At 41.1% G+C, this 17729-nt stretch overlaps 1 protein-coding gene across 1 annotated transcript in view; it reads left to right on the plus strand.

Moving 5' to 3' along the window:
• CACNA2D3 (calcium voltage-gated channel auxiliary subunit alpha2delta 3) overlaps positions 1-17729 on the plus strand; it is a 487051-nt gene that overhangs the window by 38592 nt on the left and 430730 nt on the right. The window lies entirely within an intron of this gene.

The following is a 17729-nucleotide window of genomic DNA, read 5'->3' on the forward strand; positions in this document are numbered from 1 at the left end:
AGCCTCTAGGAGTCACTGAAATGTAAACTTGTGCTACTTCCACTATTTTCTCTCTAGCTTCTGCCAGGACTAGCCTCTTCTCAGTGAAACCTAAAGCAGGGGTAGCATCTGTGACTTTGCCTTCTCAAGCATCACAGATCTAGGCATTCTAGGCAATTTGCCAAACAGACCTCTACTGATGTCACAACATTTTATTTTCTCTGTGTTCATTTAGCTTGGATACACAAATGCTTGCTCCTTGACTTCTTGCGTTCCGTTCTTAATGCTGTTAATTGAATTTCTGGTGCTCAATAATACAGAGATTGGCAAATGCAGGTGTGGGCTTTGAATGCCACACTGGAACTGTATCATGGTGAGCTATAGCATTATAGGTAGGTTGCCTGTTTTAGTTTCATATAATTAACTTACAAGCATGGCAAATTGTGCCTCTCTGCTCAGCTTTGCAATTCTACAAAACAGAGCTTGTAAACTCTGTAGCTGCATAGCGTTCAGATATTTTTTGTCTATTGTATAGAATAAATTTGTAACAGCCCCTCAATCTCATCTGGTCAAAGCACATTTACTTGGACACAAGTCCTATTCAGTAGAGTTTACTTTCCAGTAAGTATGTTTCAATTTGCTGTCCAAACCTCTGACCTGTATATGATACCCTGTGTCTAATAATCATCCCCAAAGGTGACACTGACTTCTCCTTGGATATTTCACTATGCTTATGCTTAGGATCTTTGCCCAAATAATTAACCCCAAATCTGCTTTTTTGTGGATTGTGCTTAATACTGCTCATTGTTTCATTTGTGAATAGGATAAAATAAATGTTTTTGATTTTTCTTTCTTGCATGCTTCAAAAAAATTGAAAGCTGGCACAATTCCCCTGACATACTTCCTAGACTTCTTTAGGCTAAGCTAGTGTTGAAAATAAATAAGGAAATGAGGATCACCTGTCCCCTGCTGTGGTCAGATACCATTAGTTTTGTTGCAATCTGTGCAGCTGTTCATTTTAATGAGTTCATTTCAAATCCTTACTCTGTCATCTGTAAAGTTTTCAGTGCTTCTCAGTTTGGTATCATTTATAAATATGACGTACTGTTCTCCTTATATTTTATAAAGATATTGCCCCCCCATATAGTATTTACCATGTATGCAGAACTGTCATACCTAGTTTTATTAATATTTAAAGGCATTGATGGCGCATATGTACATCTCATTCTATTGCACTTATGGGTTCAAAGCCACTAACAGTACTTGGCTAGGCCTATGTGGTGGCATGGGATGCTCAGTTGCTCATGGAACTGAACAGTATATAGCCCCATTTCTTTGAGGAATATAAAGACTGGGATACTGAAGAATGGGAAGACTAAGGCCAAAAAGATGCCCTAGAATTTAGAGACATTAAGAGACAGGTCAGGCTAGGGCTAAGAAGAAGGAATGTTCTGAAGGAAATGGAAGGTGGAGAACGAGACTCAAGACTGGGGCAAGAAATTGTTCATCAGCTTTGAAAAAACTTCCCAGCATTGTCTGTGTGGGACTGTGTGAAGCATCTTAGGGAGCTGAGCAGAATGCACGCTAGGGATCTGGGCATGGCCATAAGCAGTAGAACCTGAGGGAAAAACATGGTGGAGCCATGGAAGAAAGGAAGAAGCAAGGTGGAAACATCACAAGGGCAGAGCTAATCCAGGGGTCAACAAACTTTTTCAGCAGGGGGCCGGTCCACTGTCCCTCAGACCTTGTGGGGGGCTGGACTATATTTTGAAAAGAAAAAAGAATCAATTCCTATGCCCCACAAATAACCCAGGGATGCATTTTCAATAAAAGCACACATTCTACTCATGTAAAAACACCAGGCAGGCCCCACAAATAACCCAGAGATGCATTTTAAATAAAAGGACACATTCTACTCATGTAAAAACACGCTGATTCCTGGACCGTACACGGGCCAGATTTAGAAGGCAGGGCTTAGTTTGCCTACCCATGAGCTAATCCATGGAGGCTGCAGGCAAGGGAGATTTGGAGGCCGGGAAAACCATAGGTCCTTCACACATCAAAACCATGCATACATTGAACTCATGGAGGGAGGAATCATATTGCATGTGGTTTTTCCACCCTCACCCCCAAAGGCCTGAACAGAGTTTACCTGCAATCAGCGACTCCTTAATGTTCCTGATCACACACGGGCAGCCTCAATTCAAAAAACGTGTATGCACACAGGCTTTACCTGAGCATGTGGAAGTTGGGAGTGGGGATAGTGGGCAGAATCCAATGCCCACCTTCCATGTGTACATTGAACAGGTGAAGAGGGATGCACGTTCAGCTGAATGCACAGAAGTCAGCAATTGATTCCCCCATCCATCTATCCATCCACCCACCCACCCACCCACTGAATGTGTGAAAGGGCTTATGGTCAGGCTGCCAAAGTGGCACTGGTGGGCTAGCTCTGAAGTCTAGACTGCAACAGGGGGACACCCTTCCAGTAGTCTGCTGTCACTGCAGCTTTGTGATGTGATAACACTGAGAGACAATGAGGACCCCAAAGTAAGAGAGCAATGGGACTGAATTTCACATTTAACTAACCTTCCAGTTCTTGAGCTGCAGATTTCTGGTTCATTTTATATTGAAACAAATCAACAACAGCAAATTGATGTTATCAATCTTTTGCATTTTGCTGCTGTTCGAAAGATAAATGAATGGCAAGTTGAACAAACTGTGCCACCGATTCCATCAATGTTTGGCATTTGTAATATTATGTGGGCACATCCTCTGTTGTATTCACTGGACATAGCAGGGAGCGGAGCAAGAACATCTGTTCTTTCCCCAAACTAATTTGCTTTATTTTCAACCCATTTGATTTATTAGAGTGTGTTTGTTTATTTTGGTTGTTTCATGCTCTGATTATCCAATGCATGTGTACACAGCATGCTCATTGCCAGTCTATTAATAGACACCCTTCTTTGACATATATGGGTTTAATGGACAAAATTGCTTAAGTAGAATATGTATCTCTGCAACAATTTCACCTCTGCTGGAATGATCAGCCCCAAGTGTTTTTCTCCCGCGAAGGCATATAGGAATACTACCTCATTGAAGCTAAGCAGGTCTTGGGCTGGCCTGTGGGAGTCTGCCTTGGAGCCACAGTGTAAATTGCCTTGGATCCCATGATGCGTGGCGGTGTGACAGAAATGTAATAGAATAAAATAAATAAGGCCATTGTTCCCCACAGACACCTTGGACTCAGCTATACAGCTGCAAATAAAACATTTTAAATGTGTTGTAAAGTACAATAAAGAAATGTGACACTAGATGGCAACAGTGAGCTATGCCTAATTTAATGTATTTTTCAAAACGCTTTTAAAAAAAGCATTTTCACAGCGTTTTTATATGTGTGTAGATTCCACCCTTGTTGCTATATTCCTGAGCTACATATCTTAGGAGTGCATGATAACTCCTAAACGAGGCTAGTTCTTAAGTCTAAGTATGTTTTGGATCTTTCCCATAACCTGTTTCCATGTTGATCTCACCACAACATGACTGTGAAAAAACTAACAAACTAGTTTTATTTTATGAGAGAAAAAGTATGTGAATCCATTCTCATGACTTTATTTTCACTGGTGAGTTATATCATATTATTATAATTAGCATGAATTTGTTTCTGTGGTTATATCAATATATTATATATTCATATCTACAATAGGGTAATAATATTTAAACTTAGTCGTCCAACATCAGCTACATCTTCTTTAGGAAGTAACATTATAATTATTGCTCTTCTTGCTTCAATCACTATGGTGTTCGCGACAGAAGGGGTAATGGTAGCTTTCACTGGAAAGAATTTCATGAGTAGGGGAAGAATGGTTGTTGTTTTTTTTTAAAAAAAGTTGTAGGGCTTATTTTAAGTAGCAATGATTTTCTTTTTAAAAACTGTATTTTAGCTCCAGTATCTTTGTAGGAAGCTGCTATGGTTTCCCCAGAGTATCCCATCATTCCAGAGCATTCTGAGAAAAATATGGCAGCTGCATTTTTTAAGTTTTGATGGCCACGTTCTCCTCCCACCCCTGGAATTACACTGCAAAATGGCAGCCTCCATTGGTAGTGCTACAATACAGTTTTTAAAAAAGGACTACTGTTCCATCGTGAATTTAGCCCCCACTCAGTGGGGTCTTTCGACACTGCCTTAAGTGTTATGCATGACTCAAATATAGCTAAATCTGAGCTCGTGGAAGTCCACAAATACCCGGGTTGTTTCATGTTGGCTTAAAAGTGGAGTTGGTTTTGGGGGGGGAGGGGGAGGATATCATTTCAATTTGTTTAGGAAGCTTGGTGGTGGCTATGGGCAGTGTGGAGTAGAGGATTTTTTTTTTTTTAAAAAAGAGCTAGAAACAAACAAACAGGGTGGAGTAGTAGCTGTTCTGATCCACCAGATTACGGTGTACTTACTGATGTGTCATGCTTCTAGTCTCCACTGATGGAAAATGAAGTCATGAACCTACATCACCACTTACTAGGTTTACCGGTATGCTTAGATTGCAACCTGTTCGCTATAAAGGAGTTTACTTCCCTCTCGGAGGCATTTGGAAGGTTTCAGTTTACGTTAAACAGGCCATGGGTGCTTAGATTTTTGTGCACTCTCTAGGGTCTCCATTCTGCTCAGGGCTTGCCATGAATTGTAAGTTTCTTCTCCATCACTGTCATCTTCTTCAGTGATAGCAGGGAGAGTCCCATCAGTGTACTGTATAGAGTTCAAAGAGGTGCCCAAAAATGTGTGTGTGTGTGCGCGCGCATGCGTGTGCACACCATGGCTGCAGGGCTCTTGTGTTCTTGCAGGATGTATCTGTATTTTAAAACCACCCTTGATCAGTTAGCAATGCCTCTATGCAACATGCATATGCGCATAGATTTTAGGGACTTTGATGCGATTGCAGCAAGCTGTCACTGTTGCCTCTGGATGTTAGATAGGGGCACTGCCTGTCCTTAAGGCTCATGAGCTGGTATGAGGTTTTGTGCACTGCGACATGTCATGGCACCGCTTGTTAAAGGAAGGACTCTGCTTTGGGAATGGTTTCAGATGAGCAGGATTGTCACTTCTGAAAGGGGCCTACAGGATGGGAAGAAATTCTGCGGTCTAACCTTTTACGGGCACCTCGATGCCAAGAACATATGCATCTCCTGAACTCTTGTATTCGTTGAAAGCACAGAGCCTCTCTGTCTGGAGAAAGGTGGCAACCTTAAGATGGCAGTAGCTCCTTGTGACAGGGAACATTTGTAATGTGGGGTGTGTGGGGATAGTGGAGTATGATAGCAGAATGAGGCCAGCCTAATTTCAGAGCCCTTGTCAGGCTAAGTCTCACCCCCTCCTTTTTTTTTTTTTTTTACAGATAACCAAAACTCAGATGAGCATAATGTTCAAAGGAGCTGAGTTCATTTCAGAGTAGTTCATGCAAAATGTTTTATAACGTATTCTACAGATCAATTATGTAAAAAGAAAGTCTGTTAGCAGCTTGAACTTCCTTTGATATCTCTCAGGCACAGTCAAATAAGTATCGGTATCTATAGTCTCATCTTAACAGCTATCTGTAGAAGATGACTAACGGTGCTTCTTCTCTTCATTTGGCCTGTTTCCAGTGCATGGTCAAATCAATGTTCTTTTGGGTGGAGATGGGTGGGAGGGAAATACATTTCTGTGTATGCAAAGCTCTTGACCAATTTATCTTGCTATCATCTGTTTTTCTGTTCATGCTTCCCTGCCTGGCTCCTTTAGCTTTCATTTCTTCCACAGGCAAATCTGTTTATATTGATAACGGTTTTATCCCACCCGGTTTGACACAATATTGGAAAGGAGGATTGCTTGCCATGCCAAGCTCTAGAGCCAGAATGCGGAAAACATTCACTCCTGTTTCTTGGAGGCTACTCATGTGGATAATTGCTCATTGGTTTGTGCAGCTGGACCACAGGAACCCAGCCTGACTCTGCTCTGTTCATTACTTTAAAGGTGGAACTCCACATTGTGCTGTGGGGTTTAGTGCTTGCTCCAATTTTCAGGCAGCTCTTGGGGCCCCCACCGTGAGAGAAGGCCCACCTCCCTCTCCTACTTCCTGCTAACTCCATTGCCTATTCCATCTGGGCCTGATCTGTGAATGTTTGAAGTCCCCCCCCCCACTGTTTTTAATGTTCTGTTGAAAGCCGCCCAGAGTGGCTGGGGGAACCCAGCCAAATGGGCAGGTTAGAAATAAATTATTATTATTATTATTATTATTATTATTATTATTATTATTATTATTATTATTACAGTGGTCCCTCCAGTTATGAACGGGATCTATTCCAGAGGCCCGGCTGCATCCTGAAAACTTTGTAACTGGAGGCGCCCTTCTGTGCACGTGTGTGGCGCGATTGAGTGCTTCTGCAAATGCACACACGGCGAAACCTGGAAGTATACACTTCCAGGTTTGCTGCGTTTGCAACCCAAAGTTTACGTATCCAGAGGGATATGTAAGCAGAGGTATGACTGTATTATTATTATTATTATTATTATTATTATTATTATTATTATTAGGCTCTGAGGGTCATCAGTGCCCCTGCATGCAAGGTTATGGGTCTGTGGAGGTGCCTAATGATGCCTAGCCCTGATGCCCACCATGACTGGGCTGCTTCTAAAGTAGGCATCCCGCAGCAAGTACTGGCTCCTTTCCCTTTATTTTTTTACTTCAGTTGTGGTTTTTTAAGCATAGCCAAAAATTACAGCAGCAGTGTGCAATAAAATAAGACAAAATGCAAAAGGCTGCAAACTTAGTAAACCACTTTCTCGGCAGGTGGGGAAATGCTCCATTTTTAGGAGCCTATTCTCCACTGCAGAGACTTCAAAGAGCCTCCCTGTAGCTGACAATTAGCTGATCGACTGTTGCAAAGAGCATCTTTGCAGGCACAATTCCTATGTCAGTTGGCTGATTGGTGCTGGAAGTATGTCTTCAAATGAGATTGAACCTGGGACCTTCTGCATGTGAAATAGATCCTCTGCCATAAAGCTATGGCTATTCCAATCTATTTATGCTGTCTCAGAGCTAACAAGCAAGCAAGTTAGACCTCTGCACTTGCATAGCTTCAAGGTTCCACTACTGTTGCTAGAGGTTTTGGCGGCTTTGGCGGGGTGAAGTACTTTCCATCAGTTTCAGCCCAGCTATGCCCTTATCTGGACAGGGATAGCCTACCTTTTGTAGCTTCTGCTCTGGTGTCCTCTAGATTACGGCAATGTGTTATAAATGGGGCTGCCATTTGGAAACTGCAGCTGATGCAGAATTCAGTGGCTGGGTTGCTTACTGGAGTAAGATGGTCTGAACACTTAATACCAATTCTGGCATGACTGCATTGGATGTTAATTAGTCTCTGGACCCACTTTGAACTGCTCTTTTTGACCTATAAAGCCTTTTGTGTCTCAGGACCCCAATACCTCAAAGATCACATTTCCCCCCACATGAACCAGTTTAGTGAGGTGGGGTTGAGCTAGATTTGGTGCTTTAGCTTTATTACAGTTGCTTTATTGTTGTTTTATATTTATTTTTAGTGTTTTCAAGTGGCGTTGAGTTCTCTCTCTCTTTTTTATAAAAAAAGGTTACTAAAAATGTAATCAACAATAATAATCTACATTTCAGCCTCAGAATGGGAGAGAACAGGAGGGGAGATAGAATAAGAGAAGAATGTGGCAATCTAGATGTTGTTGGACTAAATCTCCCATCAACCTCAGTCAACATGGCCTGTAGCCATGGGAGTTGTAGTCCAAAACATCTGTAAGGCACTGGTTGGGAAAAATCTGTCTTTTACTCTGTGAAAAAAGTTTCTGAAGTTGGAACAGCACTTCTCTGCTATATTCCGAAATGTCCTAGTTGTTGTAGCTGTTGTTTAAAAATATCAGTGGATGTGCTTAAAGTGCAGAACTACTAGACTCTTTTATGGCCAACACTATGAGACTTGCATCTCACCAAGGACAGAATGTTAGCATTTCCAAGCACCTTCAAGTGAGAGTTTATTATCTTTGGGTGCATTGTGTCGTGTGTCAGAGCTGAGGGCTTTTTGTTCTGCATTTTCTGAGTTTGGTCACAGGATGGCAGCATAAGTAAAACACTCAAAGAAGCAAGCTTGTGCCTTTCTTGACATGTGCGAAGATTTTTGGAGTGGTGCCTTATTGTTCCTTGAGAGGTTTGTGCTTGGAGACAACAGTGCAGCATCACAATTAAATAAACACTGTCTGGCTTTTAAATTCCAAAGTTATTCACCCTGGTTAAATTAATCTGCATAGGGAAAGCCATGATAGGACAAGTAGCACACCTCAGATGTTAAAAGATAATAGAATTGTGCTGAAGTCTGGGCTTCATATACTTCTGGAGCTCTGCTGTCAGAGGGCTTGCCATTTATAGAATACCCCTGTTTCAAATGTAGGACATAATCTGTTGGGAACTTCTCCTGCTCAAACTGTGTTGAGAAGCATGACAATTACACACAAATTGTGCTCTCTTATTCATCTCAGTGGAACTTGGTTAGGAGAAGCTCTTTGTGAACTCTGTCCCCTGCCCTCAAACGGCAGTCATGCTCATTTTGGTTACATAATGGATTAATATAAACTACCCAGGCATGAGCTATTCTATGTTAGATGCATTGCATTTCCCCCTGGTATACTTTCCTATGATTTTCTAATGGATGTGCATTATGGAGGAAGGGCAGCACAAAGAAGTTAATAACACAAAGAGACGTTTTTGTTTGTTTGTTTGTTTAAATGTGCAGGCTTTCTATACTTATTCAGGACTCAATGCGATACCTGTCTATTCTAGACAGTTCCTCAAAATCTACCTGTTTGGCTCTAGTCCTCATCACTGACCAAAATAATTTTGTTTGTTTCCACGTTTATACTCCTTTTAAATAGAAAAATTATCCCCCCCCCCCGATGCCGGCTCACAAATACAACTGTGAACGTGGTAAAAATATTAAGTTCAGTGGTAAACTCCACATTGAAAAACCCACGATTCCAAATAATGAGAGAACTAGGCATACACAGAAGTTTAAAAGAAACTGAAGTATGCCAAGAAGGGGCTTATTTGTCCTCCATATCTTCTTCCACTAATATTTTAAAGTACTGTTACTCACTTCAGACACTAGTTCTTGCCTTCATGTGGCCTCCCTTGTGGGTGGTTTGCTTCACCTTGCTGCATATTGGCAGGGCTGGTTCTGGAAGGAAGTTCCACAATTCTGCTCCCGAATCCAATGCTGCGTCTTCCCCCAACATCCCTCAGAATGCCCCTGAGAATGATGCTACATTGCACCATGCCCATGGGGCATTCTGTCCTAGGATGCATACAGACCATACTCCTTAGGCAACTGCTTCACTGTGCCTAACAGTAGGGCTGGCCCTGCTCATCAGAGTGCAACCCGCTTCTCTTCACAATGCAAGCACACTCAGTGCACTTCTTTAGAGAGCAGTTGTTGTTCTGCTGCTGAGATGTGCACCATGCCTATGGACATTTGTGTTAATTCACTGGGAAGATGGAAGTATGTTGATAAGTAAATGGATCAATATCAGTCGATACTACTCTCTGTGTTGTCTTGCCAGTCTGTCAACATTTATGTTGCAAGCTTGTTGGGGTTGGGGTGGTGTTTGGATGGATAGTTTCTGCAGAAAGCACAAAGGTATCAAGCAAAATACAAGGTACTAATTTTTTTTGGGACCCAAATGGAACTTCAAGCTTCCCAGGCAGTGGCACATGTCACTCTCTGTGCCTGTTTCACTCAGCTCTTAATTCATTTTCCTGGCACATGGACCCATCTGTTGCTTTCATCTTTGTCAAAGTGCCAAATACCTGAAGGTCACACAATGGGCCGAAACTGTGAAGCACTTTGAAGACTCTCCCTGCCCCCCCACCTAAACTCATTACTTCTCATTCTCTCTCACTGTGTGGCCTTTACTTACTAATGTGTTCCATTCTGTTTTCAGTTAAATCTGCATTATGTTATCGTTTGACACAGCACTGTGTAGCCATGCTGGGTTTCGGAGATAAACTTAATCATCAAACTGGGAAGAGTTTCTGTGCAAAGGAAAATGCGAAGAGGATTTCCTTTAATGCTTCACTTCTTGCATTGCCCACAAACTGTGTTTTGCTAAGAGGTCTGTTTGAGCTTTGGATTTCACAAATTTGACGCCAGACAAGAGTTCTGAATGGATGTTCCAGGTTGTGTGGTTGAAACCTCTGGCTGGCTGTTTCAGCTGATTGTTCTGGCAGCAAACCCCTTTCAAGCCCCCTCTCTGTGTTGCTGTTGTCTATCCCATCCTTCAGAGATGCACAGGAGAGCAACAGGAAATCAGGCTTTGTCCCTCTCTGGTACTGTAAGAGGAACTCCTGAGATTCACTGGTTCATAAGAGACTGTCTTACACCATGTTGGCCCACTAGCTTATTGACTGGCAGTGGTTCTCCAGGGTTTCAGAAAGGGGGCACTCCCAGCCCTACCTGGAGATGATGTGGAGTGAACCTAGGAATTTCTACATGCAAAGTAGATGCTCTACCACTGAACTACGGCCCTTCCCTAAATAGTAGCCTATGACAGAACCAATAAAATCTACAGCCAGTTGTAGATTGCTGAGCATATGGCCTTCCTGTGTGAAGCAGACTCATCATTAAACATTAGGGATAACCTTCTGACAGCAAGAGATGTTCAACAGTGGAATGGACTATCAAAGAAGATGGTGGACTCTCCTTCACAGGAGGTTTAAAAACAACAACAAAAGAAAACAAATGCCATCTGTCAGGGATCCTTTAGCTGTGATTCCTGCATTGCAGGGGGTCGGACTAGATAGCCCTGGGGAATTCTACGATTCTAAGATACAGTAACAATAGACTGTAGAGCTTTAATCTGTTCATTACATAATATTGGAGAGTAGACATCTATGCACCCTTTGTCCTATCCACCCTTCCCAGTGAATGGCCATAGCCATTCGTATCCTACCTATTGGGGTCTGACACCATGGCTGAAATGGGAAGAAGTCTCTATTTTGTGTCCTGTTTCCAGCCTTTGAAATGTCTGTAGCCAGGATAGAGAACCTGTGGTCCTCCAGATGTTGTGGGACGACAACTCCCATCATCCCTGATCACTGGCGATGTTGGCTAGCAGAATCTGGAGGGTCACAGGTTTCCCAGCCCTGAATCATAGAGCTTTCATACCAGGTATCAAGAGAAAATGGGGAGAACTAATGGCTATTAGTTGCCTGTTGCATTTCCAATGGCACACAAAACTCTTAACATCCAAAGTCCACTATAATCTTTGAACTGTCAGAATTTCCAAATGTTCTGGACTGCACTAATGGAAAACTTGCAGGTTTCTGTTTTATTATCAGCCAGCAAATTCCTGTCATCTGGACCAGCACTGTTGGGTGGCCTGTAGTTGAAAAACCAGGCTCACCTCTGTGATTTCTTTGTTCTGTGACCTGGATAACAACTATAAGACATAAGTGCTCTTTTCTCATCCATGCCCATGAATGATGTGCTGCCACTGTGTGAAGGAGAAGCAGAGCCAAACTCAGGTATTCAGGTATCCTGTGGGACCTTCATGACACACTTCATCTCCACCTTGCCCTCAGCTCAAAATAGTATCAAAGGATGTGCACTTTTAGTACTTAACTAAAGTGTTGGAAACTTGAATGTAGTTTAATATTGTAAAAATCAAAGGATGTATTTGAACACAATAAAGCAGTATAACTATGAGTGATACAGATAATAGAATCAAAGAATTGTAGAATTGGAAATGATCCCAAGGGTCATCTAGTTCCAGTCCAACACCCTGCATTTCAGGATTTTCAGCTAAAGCATCCATGACAAATAGCTATCCAAGCTCTGCTTAAAAACTTCAAATGAAGGAGAGTGCACCACCTTTAGTGGAGATGACAGCTAAGATGTTGGAAGATACAAGCCAAATCAATGTTGATGAAATTTCAGTCCAGATTTATAGCAGGTCTGGTCACCTATAGCCTGTGAGTGAGTCTACACTGCTGTGAGGATGAAACTGTTTGCATCATTACTGAAATTTCTGGTTTGTCTCCTCATTTAGTTCAGTTCAGTTTTAAAGATGGATCTCACAGCAGTTACAAGGGAGATTGTTGTTGTTGTTGTTGTTGTTGTTGTTGTTGTTGTTGTTGTTATTAAAATGCAGTAAACAATGCAAACCATTAAAGCAATATGAGAGGAAAGCAAATTAATGATCTACAAAGACCTTAAAAAGCTGTGTAATGGTTTGAGTCATGCTAATTATGTAGATACTGCAGGAAACACCATAGATACTAAATGGATCTGGAACTAGAGAACTGAAAATGCTGGGATACATGTATGTCACTCACAGCGTGTTGTAGGAATGTGTATGATTTCACCTTTTACTTTTTCTCACTCCTTTTCTTCTGGTAAAAGAATTTATCAAATATAATAGAATTCATATGCTGTGCTCGGCAGGGTGTGGGGATGTGGGTAAGACACATTTTATGCAAGTCGACTGTTGACTAAAAATGATGGTGTTCAAATGTCTTGCATCTTATCACTTAGCAACATTAACACAAATATTATGCTTCCTCAGTGAGTCGCCGTACATAGAAATTTTGCTTTCTCCTTTATGTTTTTATATCCAGTAACGGTATGCTCAGCCAGCTTTTGTTCCTCCTGAAAGCAAATAACTTCTTTCACTCTACGGAAAAGCATATTTTTTGTGTATTGTATTTTTACACAATAATTTTTTTAAATTTTTTTATTTTATTTAGTCAGTTTGCATTGAAGCATCTACAAAAGAAGAAAGCCCGGATTTTATTTGCTTTAAAAGTATATTGTGGGGGGAGTGGAAAGCTTTCTAGTTACAGCACATCTGCCAGAGGACTCTGTAGACTGGTGCATAGACCATAGTAACCACGCACTGACAGTGCAGCATGGTATGGTGGTGAAGAGCATATGGAATCTCTTGGAAGCCTTGAACCAACTGGGTCACTTTAAGCAACTTGCTCTCTTTTATGCCAAGCCCCCATCCATAAAATGGGTGTAATAAAACTGGCCTACCTGACAGAAGGCTTTCTAAGATAATGCATGCGGAGCAGTTTCAGGAACTGAGATAACTACTATGTACATAGTTCTTTTTTGTGTGCAGGTGCCATGTAGATTTTTGTATTCTCAGAAGGTACAGCACATGCTCAGTGCACTGAGACTGCCTAATTATGATGTCTGCCATTTTTATGGTGACTGGGGCCTTCAAGGAAACACAGTTCAAGCATGTCTCAGGGATGAGTGCCACATCTATCTCGAAAGGAGATCATTGCAAGAAGCCCTGTGCAGTGGGAGAAATCAGTAGAGTGAATCAACCGACTTTTCCTTAACCGGGTAGAGAAAATGCATGAATGAATACTTTACTTTTTTAACGTATGCATTTGGATAGCCGCTCTTACCAGTTTCTCTCTGTGGAGATCTACTTAGTGTCAAACTAGAAGTGATAGGGGCAGTTATAGTTATTTGTTCACACTTCTGTCCCATTCACATCTAAAGTTGGGGTGGTTTTTTAGAGAGAGAAAAGGTGCTGGTACTTATGAAAAACTTGTTAGAGCAAACGTCACACTTTTAAACCAAAGAGAGAGAGCTGCTGGTACTCACTGTGAAGTTGTTACACAGTAAGTGCCACAATTTTCTAACGACAACAATGAAAACAGGTGCCGGTACTGCGTATCCTTGAGTCCCTCCTGGGGGGGGGGAAGCACTAGGCGGAGGTCTTATTTTAATAAGAAAACTGCCTTCACACATTTTCTCACCCCAGCCGCATTTATAGTATAAGGGCTTGGTAAGGGGAATAAGGTGGGGCCAATGGGAAGATCTAACTCTGCTCCCTCATTTGTTGTAAAAACTAGAACCTTTTCTACACTTTATAATTGGATGAGGTAGTCATGTCCATCAAAAGCTTTGCTTTAGCCAATAGTTGTGTCCATGATTTATTTTGCGTGTAAAAAACCCACAACCCAAACTTTCAAGTCTCAGGAAAGCCAAATACTGCAGGCTCACCATGAGGGGGCTGTATTCTACTTCTAATACACATTATAGTAATGATATTTGTTTATTTGGTCTTCCAATTTATTTCTTAGTCAGATTTATGCAGTTATTCATCCAACATTTTTATGATAACTTCATTGTGTTTCATTTATTGTAAGCTGATTTGGGAGGGTTTTATTTCACACACCCCAAAAGGCAGCCGTAAAAATAAAATACTAACTAACCATATTCTGGGTGTGCCTAAAGTACTTCTTTGAATATTGACCCAGCTCTGCTGAATAAGGTCACCTTGTAGAATTAGGAGCTGCCATTCACAGACTTTGATCAATTTAAAATCAATGTAAAAAAAAAATTGGTTTGATTAGTTTTATTTTAATGAGATCAGATGTGCAAGAATGTGTTGGGGGGGGGACCCAAGAACATATTTAGGGACTCTTGGGACGTGTGCAAAGAAAGGAGATGTAACAACAAAGTCCTTACACTAATGTAACTAATTGTTTGGATATTGCCCTATGGCAGCAAGCATCATGACTCCACTTAAAATGAATAGTAGCAGTGGCATCTGTGACACCAGGGAAACAGGAGGATGCAGCATTTGAATCCCCAAATCAGCTGTATTAGGAAAAATATGAGTTGACAATTTAGAAACCTACATTTACACCTTAGTCCTGTGTGACCTACTCCACAGCTTACTGTCTTGACATGCACAACTTTGAAAATATGTGTTGAATGCTATCACAGACCCAGGGCACACTCTTATGGAAGGTGGACTCCATTAACTCAATCTCTGACAGTGGTTTGAAATCCCATTGGCTTTGAATGCAGAGACCCTTCACAGTTATGGGATTTTTCATGAGTAGGGAACTAATGTTGCTCAGGTCCACTGGTCCACACCAGCTGGACTTTACTCCATGATAAGGTTACCAGATTCTTTTCAATAAATCCGGGGACACTTTTCAACTTAAATAGATTTTCTATAGGGACTGATTTGTAAATCTGGGGACTGTCCCCGGGAAACAGGGACGTCTGGTAACTTTACTCCATGATTCCTTAGCATCTTGCTGTACAAGTTTGCAGCATGGACCCAGGCTGCATAGATGTGTGAGTGAGACAAGTCCTAAGTGGTGTACTTCATCAATCAACTTCAGGCTTCTGATTTGAAGTATATTCCTGCTGGTCCTGATTATGAGGATCTCTCCCCCCCACCCCCACCCCCCCTCTCTCACACACAGACATGCTGTTGTTGTCTAACGGCTGGGAGCATTCCTCAGTACTAGGGAAAATACACAAGGTGGCCATATCACTCTCATTTCACAGAAATTACTTAGAAGATACCTGCACATTTTGCTCGATAACTTTCTTTCTAGGAGGGCTAGAGACTCCTCTTCCTTCCTCTGCGTCTTAAACAAGAAAGAAAGAAAGAAAGAAAGAGAGAAAGAAAGAAAGCTCAGAATCTGGCAAACTCTGCTATAGGATCTTCAGGTCTCTGTGAACTGTCAGCCTGATATTTGCCATCTACTAGATGAGCTTTGCCCGATCTTGTGCCCGCCAGATGTCTTAGAGTACAACTCTCAGCAGCTGCAGCAGCCAGGTCTTGCTGGCTGGGGCTGATGGGAGGTATAATCCAAGATAGCTGGAGGGTATCTGATTTGAGAAGGCTTTACTAGAGAGCTGCTGCCCTATATAGAAACAAATGCTAATTCTGTGCATAAATGTGTTTGGTATGGAACGTTTTTTTAAATGGTAAATTGTCACTTTATTTCAAAGAGCATGCCCAAGGTTGAAAAAGTCACTGCTCTGTTTGGAGTGTGTCCAGTGGCCCTGAAGACCATTGGCAGTCTTCTTTCATCATGTTCAGTCATCCATATATCCTACTAAGGATGACAGGACAAATTACAATGCTCTACACAGGATACCATTAATCTTAAGCAAGTAACTTAATGCCAGTTATTAGCTGTTCACCTTGAAAGCCCATGAATACAAAAGAAAATTATCCTAATGTTCTGTTCTGAAGATTAATTGAAAATGCGGTAGGTAAATTCACAGGGTCATTACCCTGAAGATGTGGCTATGGCCTTTTACGAAAGTTTGGGTTAGATATTACTTACATGTGAGGACTTGACTTTTAAAAACTAACTGTGTTTACTTTCCTTGTACTCTTGGCTAAAACTCGTCAGATCTGCAGCCTTTCACCAATGCTTAACAGTATAACAACTGTATTGGATTTATTAGACTATTTTACAGCAGTCTCTTTTATTTTATGAGGATTCTAAATGATTGATGATTTCTTCCAACAGTAACCTTAACAGATACCAGAAAAGTATCATTCAGCAGGTGTTTGGGTCTTTTTGGTCAAGGTCTGAAAAACAATTAAAGAGCTGCTTGCAGTTGACTAACTGTCATATATAATAAGGCTGCAATTCTGTACATACCTGGGAGTATGTCCCATATAAACTTGAGAATTTTAAGTATGCAAGCATAAAATAGGATATCACCAATAGTACCCACCCTTTTATGAGAAAATGATAATCTTTTTGATATAAACAAGAGGTCTTAATAGAGAACAATGTTATAAAACATTGTTCAGAGAACAATGTTATAAAATGGAGTTATAAAAAAATTCAAAATATGCCACTTTTGTAAGAAAACATTCTAAATTACAGCTACTCTGTATCACTAATAAAGTAATTTTAAATAGCACCATAATATTCAAAATGTGTTTTGTTCACCCTGTAAGGTTGTTATTGATCATTTTTCAGGGAAGCAAGGTAGAGAAATACTAATTTGACACAGCTTCCCTGCATGGCAGATACCAATCTAGAATCCCCATCTTCCGTATTCCAAATCCAACCGTAACCACTAAACCACATTCATATTCTCATATCATTTCAAAATCTATTATTATTAAATAATTGGTAAGCACCCCTGAAATGGGGAACGTTGAAAACCATTCTTTCCATCTTAGTATCTGTCTTTTATAATGGTATTTGGTAGATTAATTTCAGAGTTACATTTTTAATCATATCAAAAATTACACAGCTTCCTTTCATAATTCAGAGCCATTCATCTCTCCATGAAGTATATTTCAGAACGTGGGACCTGATCTGTACTTAAGATTTAACTTGGGAATGGAAACACTCAGCTAGAAAAACCAATAGAATTTTGATAGTTTCAGAACAACTAATGGAGTTTCATTTCTCTCACTGCTTTATCATTCCTTGTTACCATCTCAAAATATATCATAATTCATACTGTTGCCTTGAAAGATTGTCCAGTCCACTTTGTCCATCCAGTTAATCAGCATTGGGAAATAACTCAGTTATTTATTGGGCAACTTTTTTAGCTGAATAGGAAAAAAAGTATTTGTAGCATGTTGGCACTTGTGTAGAGCTGATGCTACAAGATTCCACAATCTAGGAGCTGTCCCACACTTCTGGGGGCAGAAGAGTTACCAAGAGGGTCCCCTCTACTCATCTTACTTGAAATGGCACTTTGAGCATCTTCCATTACAGAGACCTCTGTGTGTGTGTGTGTGTGTGTGTGTGTGAGAGAGAGAGAGAGAGAGAGAGAGAGAGAGGAGGGGGGTCATTTTCAGTGCTCCCTTTTCCTGCCCCAAATACCCTGTGAAGCTGTTATTTGTTCCTCAATATGCCAATAGCTGTACCCCTCTGCATGGGAGCATATAGCCTTCAACATGC

Source organism: Lacerta agilis, chromosome 2 (genome assembly GCF_009819535.1).
Source record: "Lacerta agilis isolate rLacAgi1 chromosome 2, rLacAgi1.pri, whole genome shotgun sequence".
In the NCBI taxonomy this organism is placed as follows: domain Eukaryota; kingdom Metazoa; phylum Chordata; class Lepidosauria; order Squamata; family Lacertidae; genus Lacerta; species Lacerta agilis.